A 21066-nucleotide genomic window follows, 5' to 3' on the forward strand; every position below is an offset into this window, starting at 1 on the left:
CAGCATCACTGATCCCTGGAGTTCTGCAGCCTTGAGTTTAATAAACTGAATTTTCAAAAGTAAACACAGCTTGCATCAGCACGAACCTTCTATTTTAGACTAATATTTCTATCCATTTCTTTTTCAGCCAGAAGAGGATGTTTTCAGAGCACCACACACTAAACATTGCACGGGTGTCCCTGGACACTGGAAAGGGAAAAAATGTCCAGACCCTGGGGGAGCTTTGTCCACCTGCCAGCCAAGGAAGCCTTGCCTCTGATGGAGTGAGGCAGGCAGGCGAGACGCCCTCTCTCCCATCCAGGATGGTAACATCGACACCCAGCGCCAACGCGGCTGTAAGGACAAAAGACCTCGAAAGCCCGGCTGCGGGAGCTGAGGCACAAAGTCACAGCCCCCCTGCTTCTTGCTAAAGAAAATCCCCGGTGCAAGGACTGCCATAAAATTTACACCTGAGCCTGTGCATAATCCTACACTCACACAGCAGCTCCTGCCTTCTACAACTATAATTTAGGATTTATTTTGCCTAATTCATTATTTCCGGTAGTAGGTAATCCAGCAGGGGGGAAGGGCAAAGGGGAGAACAAAAGCAAAATAAAAATCAAATCGAAATATTTTGCCCTAGGCAGAAACGAGTTAAAAACACTCTCAGGTTTCCTTCTGTTTGTTTTTATAACTGTTCACCTGTTCTTTTCGCAAGTTCTTTTAAATGAATCATTTGAATTATCTTTAATCCAAGAGTTCAAAAAGATGGTCAATGACAGTAGGTGTCATTTCCCTCTTTTCCCTCCTCTTTCCCCCTTATCAATTTATCCCAAACAATTATACTATTACCCTGCGCGCGCACACAGAAACGAGGGCTGGGAAATCAAGATTCTTGGGTTCATTTCACAACTGCATTTCTAGCAGGTCATTAATTTCTCTGTGAGCTGGTTAGCTCCTCTATACAGCAGGGAGAGGTGGGTTGTGCAGCTTTATCCAGCGTTTATAAAACAAATACTTTGTGAATCAAGGCACACTGTGCTGATCTGAAACACCCAGCATTTTGTTATTATACATAAATAAATATAAATATAGCATTTACCATTTTCACCTCTACTTGTTTGTATTTCTACTATTTTAAAACTTCTAATATTGTTAGAAATGCCAAAAGGAGGTGACTTTATGTTCTCATGCCTATTCCACCAGGAAACGGTAGGCCTGCACGTAATTTTTTCCTTCCGCTGAAACCCAGTGTATTTCTAACTGTATTTCCTCAGTCAAACCTTCATAAGAAAGCAACTTTAAAGGTTTTGGTTTTAGCTGCAGTAATATAAACACTTAAACATTCAGCACTACCCAGGCTGAGTGATTTATCTCATCTTCACGTCCCTTAACTCTAAGCACCATTGCTGATTATCCTGTGAAACTTAACTTTAGACAACACCTTATTTTATTAAATATACCTTCAGATTTGGTCTCAGTTCCACAAAATATTTAAGCATGTGCCTAAACATTAAGTGTGCAAGTACTCTGCCGAGTTCTGATTTTAGGCTATCTGGTAACACATACAACAAACTCCAGAAGATACAACACTCATTCTTTATCTGAAGAGCTCCACTTCACAGATCAGCCTTTCAGACATGTGCCAGCTTCGGCTCTAACAAGCTCTTCACACTTTTTAAAGACTAATAGGCTCCACATATTCATCTCCAAAGAGTATAAATTCCCTTCCTCCCTTTCCCTTTTAAACATGTCAGGCAACATTACAAAAAATAACAGCTGTGCCACAGTTATGCAATAAGCAGCACGATAACCATTAAACTGCACTTTTTATAAAGAGCAGGCTGAATTTAAAAAAAAAAAAAAAGCAGGGAAAAAAGTTCACCTTTAAACCTTGAGATCAGGGTGGTTTTCAGTACTACCTCTCTTCCTTGCTTATTCTAAACTCCCTGTTCCACTGCACCTCTTCATGGAGGTTTCATGGCTATTAATGGGAAGTCTGAATATACATGCTATGAACAGCACAAACGGATTGAATCTGGCTGGAAAGGGCTTAAAGATTCAGTAAGAAGATGAAGAATCCCAAAAGTGTTTTTAGTATGTGTATACATTTCATCAGAGTATACAAACAGCACTATGTATTTTCTTGCAACACTTAGCAAGCCTTCTCTTTTCATAAATATAGGTCAACAGAGCTAAACTCTGTTTTTGCCTCAACTCCCACTTTAAATGCATAAAGAATTAGATTTTTAGGGAGCAGAATGAAAGAAATGGTGTATTTCATGCTATTATATACCCAGCCAAGGATCCCAAAGGGTTTGTTTGGGCTTTAAAAACAAAACAAAAACCCTTGGCATTTGTCAGACTAAAACCATTTTTCTTTGGTCTTTGCACAACCATCCTTTCCAGATTTGAATAAATAACATCAAACAAATTCTTTCGACTTCCATTACCATGCAATGCACAGAAGTTGTTCAAGGAGAGAGAGAGCAGTGTGTGAAAACACTTGATAGCGAAGGACTACAAGGAGCACCCTGCATAACCACCGTCAGATCTGGAAACGCTCATTCCAACCCCTTCACTACCCTCTTGATATTTAAGCAGCCTATATTGCCCCAGAAAGAAATGATTCAAACAGCCACAGAGATCAAGTTTAAGAGCTACCACCACAGGGTATTGCTTTACCCATAAACACATGGCGGGGGTACTGAAGGTATTAACAAAATAACAGAAATACTGACTAAACAGTGAGGTACATATCAAGTTCTCACCTTGACTCTTCATTTACTGACACCTGCAAATTTAGTTGCCCCTTCAGCAAATGCCCAGGTCTAACCAAACAGCAGAATATAGTATTGTGTATCCTGAAACCCCCTTTTGTTTCAACATCAGCCCGCAAAACGCAGGGTGAGAACTCATAGATGATACTGTCAGCTGCAGATTTTATATATTTTATGTTTATTATACGTTGTGATGGGGAAAATAGCCCCTATGCTTTCACACGAAGTTTAAGGCACCACACAATCATTAAGCATTTCTGATATGATGTTTGGACTCCACCGTGCAAGCTTATTGACTGCAACACAGATATAGTCTTTTCCACACCGCGCTGGGCAAATAGCTTCAAAGCACAATTTAAGCAGCATTTTCTTCTTCTCCCCACAATGACACTGAAATGTCACACTTACTATGTCACTCCAGGATCACCACCTATCCCTCCCTAAGGGGCCATCTTCCTCCATTCCTACTCTTGGCTCTTCTGTTGGCGTTGAGAGGGTTGGGGTTGAACCCCCCAAGGTGAAGCCTGCACTTGGGTTTTTGCTCACAGTCTCAAGCCGCTCACGTTGCGGAACTTCCCCTCCAGACCACCGACAGACTACCTGCAGTAGGTGAAAAGTTAATCCAAGATGCTTCTGAATTCATCGTGAACTAACCTTTAGGAAGTCTTACACTCATCCTAGTATTTGCAGTGAGGAATCCAGCACACACGCTGGCAGATTGTAGGTGTAAAGGTAAACGTCATTAACAAGGGAGGAAAGGAGGTTGTAGGAAAAAAAACTGAGAAAGGGACTGGGATACTAGGGCTTGCTTAACACATGAATCAGAATCAGTAATTCCATACACCAGTAACCATGTAACAGCCACAAACTAACTCTACGTTCAGCTCTGCGTGATAACCAACAGCCATCTTTCCTCCAAAACCAGAAATGCTTCAGAAGGGTAAAATCAGCACTATACCCTTTTGATCATCAAGCACCAGGTCTTAAAACAACCCTCTGCAGAAGAAGGGGGAACTGTAAGAGCCGCTAGCTTGACACTGTATACAGACATAAACTATAACCTGAAGGTAAACCCCGAAACGGAACTTTGCATTGCCTAATACAGCAATAAATTCTGACACTGAGCCATCAAGCCAATCAAAAAATTCACCCTTTCAAACCAGAGACTTCTTGGAAATATAGTGGATTGCCTCGCCTCCCATTCACGTTCAGAAAGGCTGGCATTTTTAACAGCTGAGACGAGGACAGGCCCAGTTCAAACCCAGAAAGAAGCAGGCAAGGAATTACCACAAATTAAAGAAAGAAACAGGCACAATAAACAAAACTGTTTTTACTGCAGCTCAACATCTCCATCAAATGATAAGCTAACCAGACAAATAAGACAATTAAGTAAGTGAAGGTTACTGGGTTAGGACAAATTATTTTTTCTGTGGGAGGTGTCAGCTGACGAGTTTCTCTGCATTTGCCATGCTTGGCTGGGCTAATACCACGTGGCTCCTCTGCTTCAGACAAACTCGTAGGCACCATGGGCCAGTAATGGTCCTAAATTCCAGTATTATACGTTAGCCATGCTGCTTGTATCAGAACCTGCTGTATTTCTGCACAAGTTGGTAATGTCTCCTCAACGTACTTCAAAATTAACGTATCACACACACAGAGAATCTAAGACAAGCCACTACGTGGACAGGTGATTTTGATATAGTCGATTTCCTTAGATACAGACATAAACAAACCATGGGAAATTATTGCGTGGTGCTCCCTACAGAGCCAGCAGTGTCAAGAAGATAGGGGTTTGCTTGTTTGTTTACTTTATTATGAGATGAAAAATTGTGGTCAGCAGCAGACTTTCCCTTTTGATCTTCCCGAAAATTCTACCCATCCTTCCATGTTAAAGGCACAGCTATCGATGAAGTAAACCTGTTCATGTAACGTAAGCAAAACATTTAAACAAAACCACCCCAAAAACCCCACATCACAACTTTTTGTAGCTAAAATAATCCCACTCCCCAACAGTTCTCTTCACACAAATGAGATCAGCAACCACCCTGAAAAAAGGCAATTTTCATTTTTACCCTCAAGGTTCACAGAGGGCCAAGAGTACTAATTGCTCCATTCCCTGAAGCAATATGAAATAAGACCAAGCATCCATCTGTATTGCCACTGAAATACTGCCATGAACCTTAAATTCATATTCAGAGTATTAAAACATGACCTTGCAGGCTACAGGGAAAAAGTGCTGCTAACTGACCAAACAGACACCAGATTCACTTTGTACTTGTTAAGCTCCCACCCACAACCCTTGTTTCCGTGAAGCAGTTAAGTATTTCTCTGAAGTTATTCAACAACTGTGAAGGTCAAGTATTGTCCTAACTGGCCAGTCGCAAACAAACGTACCTTTCATGTCGGCATGTGCTTCAGCCTGCTACCAGCCACAGAGTAAAACCCTAATCAGAGGAGAAAAATGACAGCAAATTGGTAGCAAAGGGTACACACCTGGTCTACAGAGTACAGTTGATGCTTGCAGACGATCTAGCTGACCCAGCGAGAGACCTGAAAATTGGGGCTAATGCAATGGATGGGAAAGAACTTTTTTTTTTTTTTTTGATGTATAAAACTTATAGTTTCAGCTAAAATACTAAAAATTAAAAAAAGAGCTTCAGTGGCACTTCTGAAGAATGAAAAAAAAGCTTTGGAAGCTTTAGATTTGAAGCTTCACAAGCTCCTTATGAAAAATGCAAGCTTTGAAAAACTTCTGAAGATTTAATATTCTTACTTTGGGCTCTTCTACTGCCAACGGACTACGGATGCTGTAACTAATAAAAAATAATTAATGCCAATAAACAGGCCCTTCATAAGGCTTCAGCTTCTCCATCAAAGACTCAAGTCATTCGTTGGGACACTGTACAGGAAAGAAAATCCATCCATAGAGCCTGTCTTTTCTACATTTGGTTCTTCTGCGCTACACCTCACAATCCAAAACCTTCCAAGCACGAGGAAAAAAATTTGATTTTTTTTTTTCTAAGTACGCAGCTCCAAAGGCAACCCCTGAGCAGGGCGGAGACCTTACCCAGAACGGGACTGAGAAAGAGCTGGTAGTTCGTGCGCTAGCCCTCCAAAGCGCCCAGGTCTCAGGTAGGCAATGAAATGACCAGGCAGTTTCTCAGGAGTGCTCCGCGCCGAGCGGTACCCTACAGTCCACCAAGCCACGTCCTGGCACTCCTGAAAGTCTAGCCACGTCCTGCAAGATTCACAAGAGCCGATGATTTTTCTGATAACCTCCATCTGGAAGTCTGAGCACCCTAAAAATGCAACAGCCTCATAGCATCAGCCACCTTCTCACCAGTTTCAGCACGCCAGGAAAGGTACAGTGACAATGCTTAGGATTTAGTACATGACGAGCTCCTTACCCCAGGGGAGAGGGGAGGCAGAAATTGCCTCAACTATTTTGTCTTATTTTAGAAATCCTGCACTCCCCTCTCAAACTGACTTAGTGGAGAAGCACGTAACAGCTTCAGAAAACAGCAGTGAACACCACAAAGCAGTAAGGATGACCTTCACAACATGAACTGGCAACCCGTGCACGAGGAGCCATTCCACATAACAGAGGCTCTACATAGGCAAGGTGAGAAAGCTGATAAATTGGCAAAAAACCTAACCAGCGTCTAGGTCAAGTGTACAACCCCTGACATTCCTGCCAGTTTCAATGACGCGCTGAAGACTAGCATTGCAACGCCGTCCAAGGTGACGTCCAGAAGTCTGACCTCAAGGTCTCCTGGACTTTTAGGACAGAGATGCTCTTGGTCTCGTGCCTAGGGATAACAACAGCTATTTGCAGAGACAACGATCACAGTAATGATAACGACAGTTCAGAAAGGTGTTAAAAGTGATTTGGTAACTGAATCAACTGGAGTCCAAACATAAGCAATGCCAGCCCTTTTGGTCCAGCATCCTATAGTCCTACCCTCCCAAGGGGCAACAGCAGTAAATCTAGACAAGAAGATCCGATCAGAAACTTCTAGTGACACATCCCCCCATATTCTGAAGATACGGCACGAACAAAACAAAACAAAACAAAAAAGAAATACAGGATCAGTGAAAGGAAACAATTAGCCAACAGAATTTTCTATCGTGGCAGACCATCGAGACAAGAACTTGGATCAATTAAGCAAACCAGGCATTTTACAGTAAAAAGCGTTTCCAGAGCTTTGTTAAAACCAAACGAGACTGCACATATGAGCTCACATCGCTGGGCATAAATCACCTTCTGAATACTTAAGGGTCAGACGAAAACTTTGCCCATGGACAACACCCCCCCCATTGCTGCCCGCTCCCAGATCTCCCTGCAGCATCCCCCGACAGCCGGCACAGACCTCTCCTGCGACCAGAGGGCACTGGGTTACATCCCTGTATTATTTGCAGAGCTGACGTAGCAATGCAGACACAGACCCAGCTCCTACGTATCACTGTTTGGAGACTGCATAATCATCCGGCTCAGCCCATGCAAAAGCAATATGAGAACACCTCCTGTACAGAAGAAATTCTCGAGATTTAAAGTTTTAACACAAGCTAACAAACGCCAGGGATGAAAGAAATCCTGGGATGAAAGATCTCCATGACACCTGCTTTGAATAAAAAGACATTGCTACAAAAATATCAGAGACCTGCTGGTCTAGAGCCTTTGCTACATGTCGTTCCCCAGACATCAATTTGCAATAGAGGCACACAAAAGCAGTATTACACAGATTACATGCTACTCCCCTGAACTGCAAACAAAATCTACCCAGCACTACCACCTCGCCGTCCAAAGCACTACGGAACTAAAGCCACCTTCTCTTGCTGTTTATAAGACGACTTTGCTAAGGATAAGGCACGCGGCCGGGTTCAACGCTGATTTGCAGAACTGTCAGCTCCTCCCGCAAACTTCGCTCCGGCTCAGCTTTACCAAATACTCCCAATTTTCCCTCGTGTCCACAGGCAGGGAACCGATGGTACCAACGCTACGGCACTGACAGCGGGAAGGCTTATCCTCAATTCGCGCATCCTTCAGGCAAAACCCGCGCCCAACGCCTGGATGCTTAAAACGGTTAATCATCTTCAGCATCTGTAACTTCACCGCTTTCTACGCAACAATGTAACACACGGTAATTATTTAACGTTTCGTTGTAACGGCACCCAGGAGCCCTAAAATCAAAGGGCTGAGATCCCACCGAGCCTCTCGCACCACACAGAGGTAACAGAGCAGGCAGGTCCCTAGGGGAGAACAGCCCGCACCCCTGCGCTGGTGACACCACGGGTGCGTACGACCAACTGGAAGGAAGGAGGGAAGACCAAGGTACCAGCAAAACATGGTTCGCTCGGTTTTATGCCACACGGCTCATTTACTCACTGCTGGCAGCTTCCACAAAATCAGGCTCGTCAAGCACCTGACTGTATACATAGGTAATGATTATAAAGCCAACTCAAGCGGGGCTAAAAGTACACAAAGATCTAGCATAAAAATAAAAAAGTGCAATCCTCTCCCAGGTGAAAATACAGGGCTTTGAACGTAACAGGTGGATTATATAAAAATTATTTTGCTCCCAATTCTCAGAATATTTTTTTTTAAATTCCCTCGCAGACCAAAAATTGTCATTACTGAGAAGCAATAGCAATTTTACTGTTTTCAACATTCAGACTACCCACCTCTCTCAGGGCCAAACACAAACCCAACTACGGCAGCATCCGCACAGCCCCCACGTGAGGGCTAGGGCAAGGTCTGGAGAATCCACGGCTCTCCTCCCTGGATTCTACACAAGGAAAGGATTATTTCCTGACGTTGCTTTTTGTTTGCGACAGGGCATAAACTTTTAAGGGGACGGCTGGCTGTTGTGCTTGGGGAAATCAACACGGTTGGTTTGTTATTACTCTGGCTACGATGGAAAAGCCTTATTATCTGAGAAGTGCTGCTGCACCTTGTATCGATGGCTGCGTCCTACACCCGGGACGCCAACCTGAGTCGGACCCCTTTGTTTGGGAACGCTTTCTCCCCAAGCCTCGCTCCTGTCCTTCTTGGTCCTGCACGCACATTCGAGTCTTTTCACATGTTTCTTTCCAAAGACGGGAAAAAGATACGCACGTGATCGATCACAAACACATCTACGAGGCATCACCACCTCAAAAAGAGGACACCATCAAAGCACTGCCCCACGCAGCCCTACTCCCTGTCCCTGTACCAGCTACAGAAGTTAAAACCCACTGGCCACAATTTTTCCCTTGTTTTTTTATCCGAAAGAGACTCCTCGTGATTCAGAACTCAACATTTAAATGGGCTGCCAGAGTCTCGCCTCCAAAAGGCAACAGCAAACACAAAAAAGGAAAAAAAACCCCACAGAAATCCCCCCTGCCCGCCCCCCAAAGCAAAGCGCGGGGCGAGGTGCGGAGAGGGAAAGGGGGACGAGGCGCACGGGGAAGTCGGCCGGTTGCTCCCCTTTTCTGCCTCCCTTTTATTTCTGCTGAGTGTAGTAACACTTGAACTGGCTCTCTTTATTTGCAGCCGGATACGCGCTTTCAAAGATACTGTACTACTGTGTAGGCCAAGCAGGGACTCTCTTTCTTCCCTTAGTTAGGGCTTTTGGGAAAATAATTATTCACCAGAACTGCCATCGCGAACAGAGAAAGCTAAATCAATGTAGCTTTGTATGGGCCATTGCCACTGCAAAGCAAATACTCCATCAAGACATGGATCAGTGAGAATTTTATCACTAGGAATCCTTATGCACATCTTTGTGTATTTTTAATATCCATCGTATTACTCGGCGTGCCCCTTCCCTCCCCGTGCTCCTGCACCTCACCCTCCCCACGGATTCGTCTCGTGTCACTGGCAGCTATGGGGCTTGGCCGCAAGATTCACATGCTCAGTAGAAACATGTTAAATACACAGCCAGGTTTATTCTCCTTAAAAAAAAAAAAAATATAATAAAGCATTGGTGCATAGCAGATTTATTCACTGAACAGGTTGATTTATTTAAAAGACTTGACATACATCAAAACCTACTATGGGCTTACATAATTGTTATCCGTTTAGCAGGTCTGGTTCTTTTGTCAAGTATTTGTTTTTAAAAAGTGATTCACTAAAGACTGCTGCCTTATGCACAGTTCACATACCTCAACAAATGTAGTCCTGCAAGGGGTATTAGCTGAAGTGACTTTAAATTGCATCCTACCTGCCTGAGCACTGCCGTTATTTTTTTTAGTTTCTGTATTCCTCCCTTACCTAAACTGAAAAAAAAAAAACAACAAACCCCACCCCACCCCCAACCCAAAAACCAACAAGCACAAGCGTGCGTAGAAGCACACACACGATTCACTTTCCAGCAGACTCTTTGCTGTGGGCACAGTGGTTACCGCATTACCACGCTGCTCCAGCGATAACAGCAGGTACCTCCAACACCAAGAACGCACATCTGAATACCAGGATGTTGACGGTTGCACAGAGGTTTCGGGCAAAGCCGGCCGGAGGGGCCGGTGCGGGGCAGAAGGGACGAGCAAACCGCCGAGCAGAAGCCGGGGAAAACCTCAGGGATGATTTAAGGACCACAGAAGCCGTTCTGTTTTCACGCAAGAGGCTCATTCAGGCCCTGGCTCGCACAGGCGCATGGCTCCCCTCCGGCCGCACGCATCCACCCGCGACACCCATCCACGAATTCCCCAAATACGCACCCATCCTGCGCTTGTTCCGAGCGGGAGGCGAAACGCCGGATAGCATCACCGAGAGAAAACGCGTAACCTTTGCTTTCGTCGCCGGTCCCCTCACGGCTTGTTTGGGTTAATATATCATAAACCGTATCGCTCGTGAGCAGCACAGTTCATTTCGGAGACGAGGATTTCATTATTCCTCACCCCCCACCCCCCCGTTTCAGCATCATCCACGCACACACACAGGTCACATCTTACACTTAGTAAGCAAAACACATTACCGCTGCCACCGCTGCACGGCCGCACAAGCGGTTCAGAAATTAAAGAGACCGGAATAAAAACCGCACGAACCCAATTCTCCGCCGCTCGCTAGACAGATGGTTAATTATATTCACAGCCGCATTTTTCGCTGGGATAGAGTTTCAGACAATGAGCCAGTTTTATTTGATTAGCCAGTTTTCTAGTTTAATACGCGGAATGACAGTTACTTCCAGGGTTGGGGCTTTTTGTTAAAAAAATAAAAAAAATCCCATCCCCCCCCTCCTTTTTTTTTTTTTTTTTTTTTGTTCTGGCCGAGGCTGAAGTAAGTGCAGCCCCCCCCCGGGCCGCCGCTGTAAATAAACCCCACCGGGGCGTGAGGGGAGGCGGAGGAAGCACCGACGGGCGGCAGCGCTGCCGGCCTTTGGCGGCGGGGTGGGGGGGGGAACGGGACACGGACACGGACACGCTCGCCCCCCCCCGGGGCCCTGTGGGGCGGCGCCCCCGCCCAACGCGGCACCTGCCCGGGGCGGGGGAACGCGGCGCCCCGCGGGGGGAGGCGCCAACTCGCCCGGTGCAGGCCGCCCCCCCCCCCCCCTCACCTCACACCACACACACACGCCGGCCGCCCCGCTCCTTCCGCCGCCGCGTAACTTGCCCGCAGGCCTCCGCGCCCCGCACCGCCGCGCAGGCCGGCATTGCCATCAGCATCCCCCCCCCTCCCGCCCCGGCGGCGGCCGCCTCCTCCCTCCTCCTCCTCCTCCTCCTCCTCCTCCTCCTCCTCCTCCGCTCGCCTCACGCCGCCTCCCCCTGCGGCTCCCGCGGTGTGTGTGTGTGTGTGGAGAGCCGGGGGGGGGGGGGTGGAGAAGAAGCAGCGCCGCCGCGGCGGGACTCACCTCAGCGCCGGGCCCGCGAGGGAGGCGACCGCGCGGGGCCGGCGGGTTCCCCCCGCCCGCCAGTCGGTGCCGGTGCCGGCGGTCGGTCGCTGCGGCGCTCAGCGCTGCTCCATGCGCCCGGGGCCCCGGCGCGCGCAGGTGGACGCGCCCGCCCCGCGCGCGCCGGCCCCCGCCCCTCCCCCCCCTCCCCTCCCTCCCCTCGCGCGCCGGCCCCCGCCCCTCCCCCCTCCCTCCCTCCCTCCCTCCCCCCCCCCCCCGCCGCCGCCGCCGCCGCCGCCGCCGGGCCCTCGGCGGAGCCAGCGCTCCCGGCCCTCAGCGCTCCGCCGCCTCGGCGGCTCCCGGCCGGCTGATCCCCGGTCCCCGTTCCCCCCCCCCCCACCCCACCCCCCCTGCGGCGCGCAGCCAGCCCGCGCCGGCCTCCGCGTTCCCTGCGGAGGGAGGGACGGAGGGGGGGGGGGGGGGGGGCGGCTCCCGCCTCGCCCCTCCGCCGCCGCCTCCCCCACCCCGGCCGCCTGCGCCCATTCAGGAGGTGCCGGGAAGCGCCGCCGCCGCTGCCATTGTTCCCTCAGCGGCGGGACCGGCGCCCGTTACACCCCCCCCCCCCCTCACACACACACACACGCACCCCCCGCCGCCGCTCGGCGGGAGCGCGCACCGCGCCGCCACCGGGCATAAAGGGCGCGTCACCGCGGCCCCTCACACACGCGGTCCCGGACAACCCCCCCCGGCGGGGCGGAGCGGGGCGGGGCGGCCTCACCTGCCGCCTGGGACCGGGGGCAGGTGCCGGTAACCGCCGCGGAGGAGGGCCGGGTGCCGTGGGTCCCCCCCCCGGGGGGGTGTAGCGGAGCGGCGGGGCCGTTATCACGGTAGTTGTGAGGCGGGAAGATGGGCGGCGGGAGGAAGGCAAGGCTAGCGGGGGGAGGTCGGTGCTTCGCCCGCTCCCTGCTCGGCTTACCGGGAAGGGCAGGGCAGGGCAGGCCGTACCGGCAGGGAGCTGACAATGGAGACGGCCCCGGCAGCCGGGGGGGGGGGGGGGGGGGGGGCTGTCCACCCCCCCCGGGCACTGAGGCGAAAGTCGTTCCCGCCTGAAGTCTGTCAGTCCGGTTTAATTCTGTAAAACGGGAGAGGTGCCGGGGGGGGGGGGGGGGGGAGAAGGGGTCAGGGGTCGCGAGGGCTCTTCCGATTCATTTTCATTATCACCTTATCCACGCGTAACAGCTTCTGAAACTCTGCTTTACCCTCCAGCTCGCCGTTAAAAGGAAGAGGCTGCCTCACCTCAAGGTTGCTCAGGACTCGCCGAGGTGCCCGGCGCCCGACGGGGAAGGCAGGGACAGGAGAGGAGGGCAGGAGAAGCAGCCACGGCAGGAGTCTACATCTAGAGAGCCTGCCAGCTTACAGAACACAGCTAGAGAGCCTGCCAGCTTAAAGAACACAGCTAGAGAGCCTGCCAGCTTAAAGAACACATCCGTCCTCGCAGGACCCCCGCAACAGCTTTTAGCGTTGCAGCCCTCTTTCTCCCTGACCCCCGCAGCGCTGCTAGCCCCGCACGTGCACCGTGGCCAGAGTTACTCCGCTGGGGACTGGAGGAGAGTTGTGTTGTTCTACCTTCTGAAGCAACAGAATTGTTTAGCAAATACAAAGCAAACCAGACACAAGTATTTTAACTGCAGTTGAAGAAAAGCAAGATGAGTATTAGCCTTTTGGTTTAATTACATTCACTGTGGTATTTAAAAGAGAGGTTCCTAGTCTTAAGTTACCACTTGAGCTTACACGAAATTCTGCTGCCTTTTCATCCTAGACAACACAACGCATACAGTCTAAGAAGTCGATTAGGTAACACTGTGACTAACATTTTAAAATACCAAGCACTTTAGTCCTTGTTCTCACAGCACTGGAGAGCCCCATGTGTATATGCAGTAATAAAACAGCAATAGCGTATAGCAACATATGTAATGTGCTCTGAATTTGGAGCACTTTATACATCAACTTTCAGTACCGCAAAATAAGCAACTAATCTCATTTGTTCTTCGTTAACAGCGGTACCCGGGATATGCTATACATCCCATGCAAATAAATGATTCGTTCCCACTGCAGCAGGGCACATGCTTGAAGTGTTCCGCCCTGCTGTAGGAACAGAGGCAAGCAGTGAGCGATTTGACTAAGGCCACAGCGTGAGTCGTTGTCACCGCAGCAGCACCTTCCCAGCCCTATCCTGAGTTGCAGTTTTCCTCTCCAGCATCACCATGTTGCTGCAGAAGTCGCACAGTTCAATCCCTATGCCTTTGCACAGTCATAATCTCTGCCACAATGCTGCATTTTATTTCACACACGCACACCCCCCATCATTTACTGGACAGAAAGATTTGAGAGTAATTAATCTGGGTCAGGTGAGACAGCGACAGTGCACCTGACAGCGCTCAGTAAAATATACATGCGTTTGGACGGTGTTCATTAACTGCCTTCAAAATTTCATTAACTTGGGGGAGGTTTTCCCCTCGGTCCCTCTGCCCCCAGCACACTCACATACAAGCTACTACCCTCAAAATTGCCACCAAAGGCACACAAGCAAATCTGGGGGCTCCTCTGCTAAAGCACCTCGTGAATGACAGGAATGACAGGACTGGAAGCACCGGGGCACAGACACCACGGTCGTCAGACCTCCCCAACTCCTCCCGGTGCCTTTGGGCAGGAGGCGGCAGCGGTGCTGTGTGCCAGGAGGCTGGCAGCTACGGCAATCAGCAGAATATAATCACATAGATAAGATTAGACGTAAGCGTGGGGAGAGCCGTCGTGGAGATGAAAAGATACATTCAATTAAATAAGCATTGCACCTGGATCCAGTTTAGAAGACGACAACCCAAGTATTTACTTAAATGCTGTCTTTTAGAGAGAACACAAACATAAGGCTCAAAGATTACCCTTGTAGCTGTGATACAATAGAATGCCTTTAGTTTCACTTACCCACACGCTACTCATTTAAGGTACTTCAGTTACAGAGCCACCACAATACTAATCGATCAGCAGCATAAAATCCTGCACAGCATCTTGGGCAATCTTAAAAATTAACAATCTGTGCACTGTGATCTTTTTATGTACTGCCACAAACAGATGTAAAAAGTGCACTGACATGATGGAAGTGCAGCTACCCACCTTGGCTGGGTATTAATTTTCCAGACTGTCAAATAAGGAGACCCACAGGTGCGAGAACAAGGTGCTGAGAAAACTCCTTTTGGCAGGAGGAGATCAACAAAACGCCGAGCGAGGAGCGATTGCCATGCCAGCCAGCGCCTCGCTCTGCCCTGCCGCACACCCTCGCTGCTCTCCTGACCTCCCCAATACAGTGCGGCTGCAACGTGCATCGTAATCATTCGCTACAACCTGTAAGACGGAACAGATCAGACATTTACATCTGTCCCATCCTCCCAGCTGTCTTCACACAAAATCCGTGTGCCCAGACACATATAGATGCCGGGAGCCTACGCTTGCTTGTCTGTCTAGGAAGCAGGAGTCGGAGCCTAAAACAGCAGAACCTGGATTAAAGCAGTAGGCCAACGCCACGGTGGTTTCCAGTTCTCCAAGCACCTATTTCCTGATTATTCCTTCTTTTCCTGATGCCTGCTTTTCCTGATGTGTGGGAGCCTCACTGAGGCATACCCAATAAGGGTTAAATCCTTCATTTTGCATGACCTGATTCATTTCTGCCATACACAGCCCCTCTGGTGAACAGTACCAGAGAGAAAGGCAGAGGTTCACAGGAGGATTCTGGTTTGCCTGTGGCACAAGTACAACACGGATGTGATTTTCAAAGATCTCAAATCCTATGCTCTTGGGCAAGCCTGGAAAACCATGGTTCAAGCAGAAAGCTGCCCAGATGTTACAAACCTTAAAAACCCAGAGCAAAAGGCAGCGGGATAACAGGGGACATCACCCTCCTATCCCACCCTACCGCAAAGAGCTGGAGAGGATTTCTTCCCCCACTCTGTCAGACTTTCAGGACCAACTTCTGAACATGAACAGTGTAATTAGACTGCTGGCAGAACAGGAGGCACTCCATGGCAGGAGGGGGGAGTGTGATTCAGGTGGGTGAGGGAGTCACCCTATCTCCTCCTTCCTTCCTTCCTTCCTCGGTCCTGATGTGTGATTCAAAGCTGACTGTATGCTGCGGGAAATAATGCTGAGCCTGCAAACAGTGATTCATTCTTACTGAGGCCGAAGCAATTCCTGAAGAAGAAACAAAGCTGGAATCATGAACTGTCACATACAGAATTTCTCCTTTCCTGTCTTTCGCACCTGGCAAGCCTTAAAGCTTTGTCAAAAAAACATCGAAACCCTCCCCCAAACAGTTGTTGATTATGAACCCCACCGGTTGCAGAAAAGCTCCCTCAAGACTCCTGTCTTTTTGCATCCCTCTTCCAGCGTGCTGTCAAAGAAGAGCTGGAGAACCATGCTGCTCTTTAGTCCATACCTTCTCTTTGCCCTGACGGGTGTTGTTTCAGATGTTGGTGACCTCTCTGGGCAAGACAAATTTCCAACATGCCTGACAGAGCTATAGAAGGAAGGTGAGGAGGATCCCAGATTAGCTTTCCAGGCTTTTCCATTCCTTGATACGCTCCTTGCTCCACTGGACAACCCCCTCCACCCAAAAATACCCAACCCTCCCTTGCAACTCCTTCACGAGGCTAAAAAAATCTCCTTATCCAAGTCAGAAAGTTCCAGGAGGTTAATAGCCTCTGAGGCTCCCACGGCCCAACAGAACATTAAGACTGTGCTGCTAATAGCCTCTGGTCCCCCAAACTGGTCCAGATCTATTTCTCCATTTCCCCCCACCTTCCTCCCAACATTTCAACTTCAAATTGTAAATCTTTGTTTAAACTGTGCATTTGTCTTACCATGTTTCCATGGCCAAAACCCTCATTATTGGTGGCTTCTGAACAGAGGAAATAAAAGCTTACATTTGTGCCTTGGCCAAGACGAATGCTCTGCGGACAGAAGGCTCTGTGTTCTCTCATTTCCTTGGCAGGACTAACAACCCTGGTCACTTTAGGGGAGGCTACTGTATTAGGTGCTGGGGGGAGTGCAGGGACGGGACAGGACAAAAAAAAAAAAAACCCCAAAACCCCAACCAACCAGCAACAGCAAAAAAGGCTCAAGAATGGTCTGGTGTATTTGGCAGTGAGCCAGAGCACAGGTTAGAACAAAACCTGGAGCAGGCAAAAGGATCGGGATATGTCCAAGGAGAAAGCTGAGACGAAGGAAAGAGGGACCAATGTGCTGAACGACAGCTTCTGAGACAGCACGGCCAACTGCAGCAGCAGAGCTGTTGAGCCGTTTGGCTTTTGACAGCCCCCAGGCTGGAACTCCCAATGCCATATCACCGTCAGGGTCCCAGAGCCCCTTCTGCACTCCTACATACTTCAGCCCACTGAGGGGACACAGTCCGACGGATGAGTATGAACTAGAACGGATAGATGGAGTTAACTCCCTTGGTTGGAGGCTCCTGCATTTCTGCACAGAATTTCGGCATGCGTGCAGTGAGCCCCACCCAGCCTGTGCACACCTAATTTACCGCTCAGGCATCGATCCTTGGTCCAGCACATGCCTGGAAAATATCGGACGTGCCGTGGATTCATTATAGATTTGATCTACTCGCGGGGCAGTAAATCTAGTGACCCAGTTGAGGCTGGACGCCTCTGCTACGTGCGCCAGGCTAAAGAACAGCAGAGATGCGGTAGATGGTTCTGGATGTCCCATAGTCCAAACGTAGCTGCTGCTTTGGCCAAGCTGGCTGGCATCTAAAACTCCTGGATGAAGACGGCAGAGTCAAACGAGCTGGCGAGGACCTTTTGTTACCAGGTGGAAACTCAAAGGTTGTTCAGCATTACCATCTTTCGTGTTACACTGTTGTCTCTGTTTGGGGCGGTCTGCGTGAAAACAGAAGGAAGTCAAGTCCCGTTTCTTGCTGATGGAGTTGTTATTTATGATTCTCATAAATTATTTCATTTCTTTAGGAAACATTAAGCTCCTTGTGCCCGGAGGCACCTTATGCTTTACGCTCATGCTTCAAGTACAGAGGATGCTCCAGCAGTGAGCAGAGGTTACAGAGCGCAGAGCTGGTGAAAATGGTTGTTCTTAACGCAGACAGGACAGCAATGTAACACGGCCACATAGGTCTTGCCATCCCAGTTGCTGCTTGGCCAGCCTTCAAAAATAAATCCAACCTTAGAGAAATACGTAAAGGTAAATTCATCTTGCCAGCAAGAGGGTTCTCTAAAATGAATGTTCATGAAAACACTCGCTTCCTTTGAACCTAAACAACCTTAAACTATTTTCCTGAAGCACCGACAGCTTGGTAAGTTCTGTGAGTTAGCTTGCAATTCACCTCTGCACCAGCCTACAGAATCGTTAAAGTTTAGCTCTCACCTCTTTAAAGCCCCATCTAATTATGCAACTTAACTACAGCGAGAACAAGAGTTTTGCTGACTATTGCAACGGTCTCGTCATTGTGTTTTGATGTGGGGAGAGAGAAGGAAAAGGCTATTTTGTTTAAAGTTCAAGCATTTCTACGGGGCTTGACTGATGTGGAAAAGACGGAGCCCTCTGCGGTATACCTGAAGCCAAATACCTTTCGTGTGTCTTGGCTGTGCTCACATCTACCTGAACAGAAAGGTATAAATCTCGGAGTTTTTCCTACCCGTTGTTCTTCAGGACCAGTTCATGAACTGCAAGAAACGCAGTTTCATTAATGTGCATTAACCAATGACTTTCCCGTTACCACTGCTGTCTCCAATCAAAGAATCATTTATGGAAAACAAGGGCAGAGGGAGCAGCATGCTTTGGCAGCATTAAGATTATGCGTCCAAAGCTTTTTACCCTGTCTTATATTTTTACGCTGAAGTATCATGAGATATTACCATATTTTTCATTATTATTTGTGGCACTAAATACTGCAGCACACAGTGCCAGATGGCTAATATTCAGAATAAAAATAATGCAAGGCCAATCTTAGAAAGACTCGATGCAAATGTAACAGCATGTATTCATCCTACTTTCCTAATGCACATAGTTAAAATATTAGCAGACTTTTCCAATTTAGAAGAATAGCATATTATAGAATTACAGGCATGCATATATACACATAAACTTAAATATATATGTATAAAAATTTTACCTTCTTTCTATTTTATTTGCATGTTTCAAGGGTCTTAACATAATACATGGGCACATCTTCTTTGACTCTTTAGAAGGTTATTTTGACCAGTAAAGAAAACCAAATAGTTTCAAAGTGCGTTAGGAACATAAGCAAAAATCTTTTTCCAAAAGTGTTATTGGTACAAAAGATTTTTTATTTTTTTATATATTTAAACAGCTTGAGTCCTAAACTTAACCAGATGGAAACGTGCCTACAAAGAGTTGGATCTAATTCAGAAGAGACTGACAGCCAACAGATGAGCCAATTTAGACCATCCTATGCCAAAAATGGTCAATCATGTTATCTTATGTGTGACTCTACTCTGGCAGATGCCAACTCTATCCAAACAACTTCAAGCCTCTTTTTGGAAGACAGGATTATTTTACACACACTTTAAAAAAATCATAATAATGCTTGATTTTTCTGGAAACATTCCACTCAGTTTCAGCATTTTCACAAGAGATTTTTATTAATTTATTTTAAGGATGAATCTTTTTTTTACAGCCTCCTAACAGAATAAATGCTTTCCAACCCAACAAAGACTGATTAAAAAAATACTAAATTGCAGTTCTGTGACAGTCCCCCATTCATTTAAATATTAATAAAAGGAAAGCTTTACACCTGTGCAAACCAATTTAGCTTCTTTCTTAAGGCAAAATGTTTACTTTCGAAACCACAAAGAAACACTACAGTAAGCATAGATTAAATGTACTTCCTGCATCCCTCATGATCTTCTCCAAAATTAAGACTGAAGTTAAAATTAAAGGACTTTTTTTTTTTTTAATGATGAGTGATTACAACCAAGGCTTTTTTTTAAATTTGTAATTCATCTCTCAGTGATTTTTTTTTTTTTTTTTACTTTCCAGAAGACATATTGACAGATATACTGTTACTCTGCCCCAGACTGCAATACTGACTTTTTTTCCTTCTTGCCCCTAATTTGAATAAGAATAGTCAAAACCAGGAAAAACACTTACTCAGTTATTAGTCTATCCTAACAGCACAGGACCATTCAATTCATTCTCCAATGCATCACATAACCTGTATTTAAGCCCTGTATCTGCTGTCAGCTCGGTCTCTGTTTAAACTCAGTCTGAATTTTAGCTTCCCACTAAAGCCCTAGGAGGTCTCAGGTGATGAGACTTCTCTATCTGTTAGATTGAAAGCTGCAGAAACCAGTGTAAACACTTAGTAGATCATCATCTTTCACAGGACACCGTGAAAGGCCACATTTAAAAAGATTAACATCTTCAAAATCTATTTTTTCCAGAGAGAATAATGCAAGCTTTTCTTCCAAAGAAGAGGGCAGCAGTTCTGCTAGTTAGCCTGTAGTTTGGGTGCCTTCTTCACAATCGCACACAAAGTTGCAATTTCATTTTCCATTTGTACAGTAGGTAATTGCGCTGCCTGTGTGAAGTAACCTCACCTCATATGGCATAAGGGAGCCAGGCAATTATCTATAGGGCTTACGGCAAGGTCTCAATTTCCAACCTTTTTATAGCGCCTTTTGTGATGACAGTCCCAAGATTTTGAGGTCTACAGACACTAATCTAGACTGAAGTCTAGACATTTGGAAGGTTTTAGAGATCTTCCTTATAGGACGAATATATATTCTCAGTTGTGTGACCGTTTTCTTACATTGTTCTAGCTTCTCTTCAAGCAGACGGTGTCGAGATGCGTATGACAAAAGAGCCGGACTGCAGATGTTGACTTTGCACTCGTGGCAACTCTTACAGAAAGGTTCAGTCACATTGAAAAGATTCACGTAGGCACTTCCCGGGCACACAACATTCAGTTTTCAGCGGATAAAAACACCAGGGTTCAGGTCACCACACCCCACTCACATCAAACTTTTCCCTACCTAGTCCTAGCTAGTTTGTATATTATACTGTTCTTGTACCTTGGCAGCACGCTGGGCTCCACTCTAGAACCACTCTAAGATGTTTCAGCTAATCCTTACAGAGCCATAGGAATTTTGACACTTTCAGAAACAGCCCGCCACATCCGACGGTGTAACACGCTGCAGACTGACCCACAAAGATCACGTTCCAGCCTGCGCTGGGGAGCAGACTTCAAGGTGGGATCAGAGATGCTCTGTCCCAACCTGCCCCAAGGCTGGTGGGAAGAAAAGAACCACCAAGTGCTGGAGAAGCTCTTGGAAAGAATAGAAAGTTAAATTTTATCACCTAGGTGGGTTGGGTTTTTTAAAATAATTCATTCATTTCCTCTGTTTCTGGGTAGTTAGTCAATGGGTAAAGAAACATATTAGTTGGCCACAACCAGGCTGATC

The 21066-nt window shown here is 47.4% G+C and overlaps 1 protein-coding gene across 2 annotated transcripts in view; it reads right to left on the reverse strand.

Annotated features, from left to right (window-relative positions):
• The window catches only part of NEXMIF (neurite extension and migration factor), a 173737-nt gene extending 162077 nt beyond the window's left edge, over positions 1-11660 (reverse strand). The window contains exon 1 of one of the 2 annotated variants that reach the window (XM_052814027.1): positions 11588-11660. The gene's annotated coding sequence lies outside the window, so the exon portion shown is untranslated. The remainder of the gene's footprint in view (positions 1-11587) is intronic. The other variant, XM_052814025.1, reaches the window with a different exon arrangement.
• Between the last annotated feature and the right edge of the window lie 9406 nt (positions 11661-21066).

This window comes from Harpia harpyja, chromosome 18 (genome assembly GCF_026419915.1).
Source record: "Harpia harpyja isolate bHarHar1 chromosome 18, bHarHar1 primary haplotype, whole genome shotgun sequence".
NCBI classification, from domain to species: domain Eukaryota; kingdom Metazoa; phylum Chordata; class Aves; order Accipitriformes; family Accipitridae; genus Harpia; species Harpia harpyja.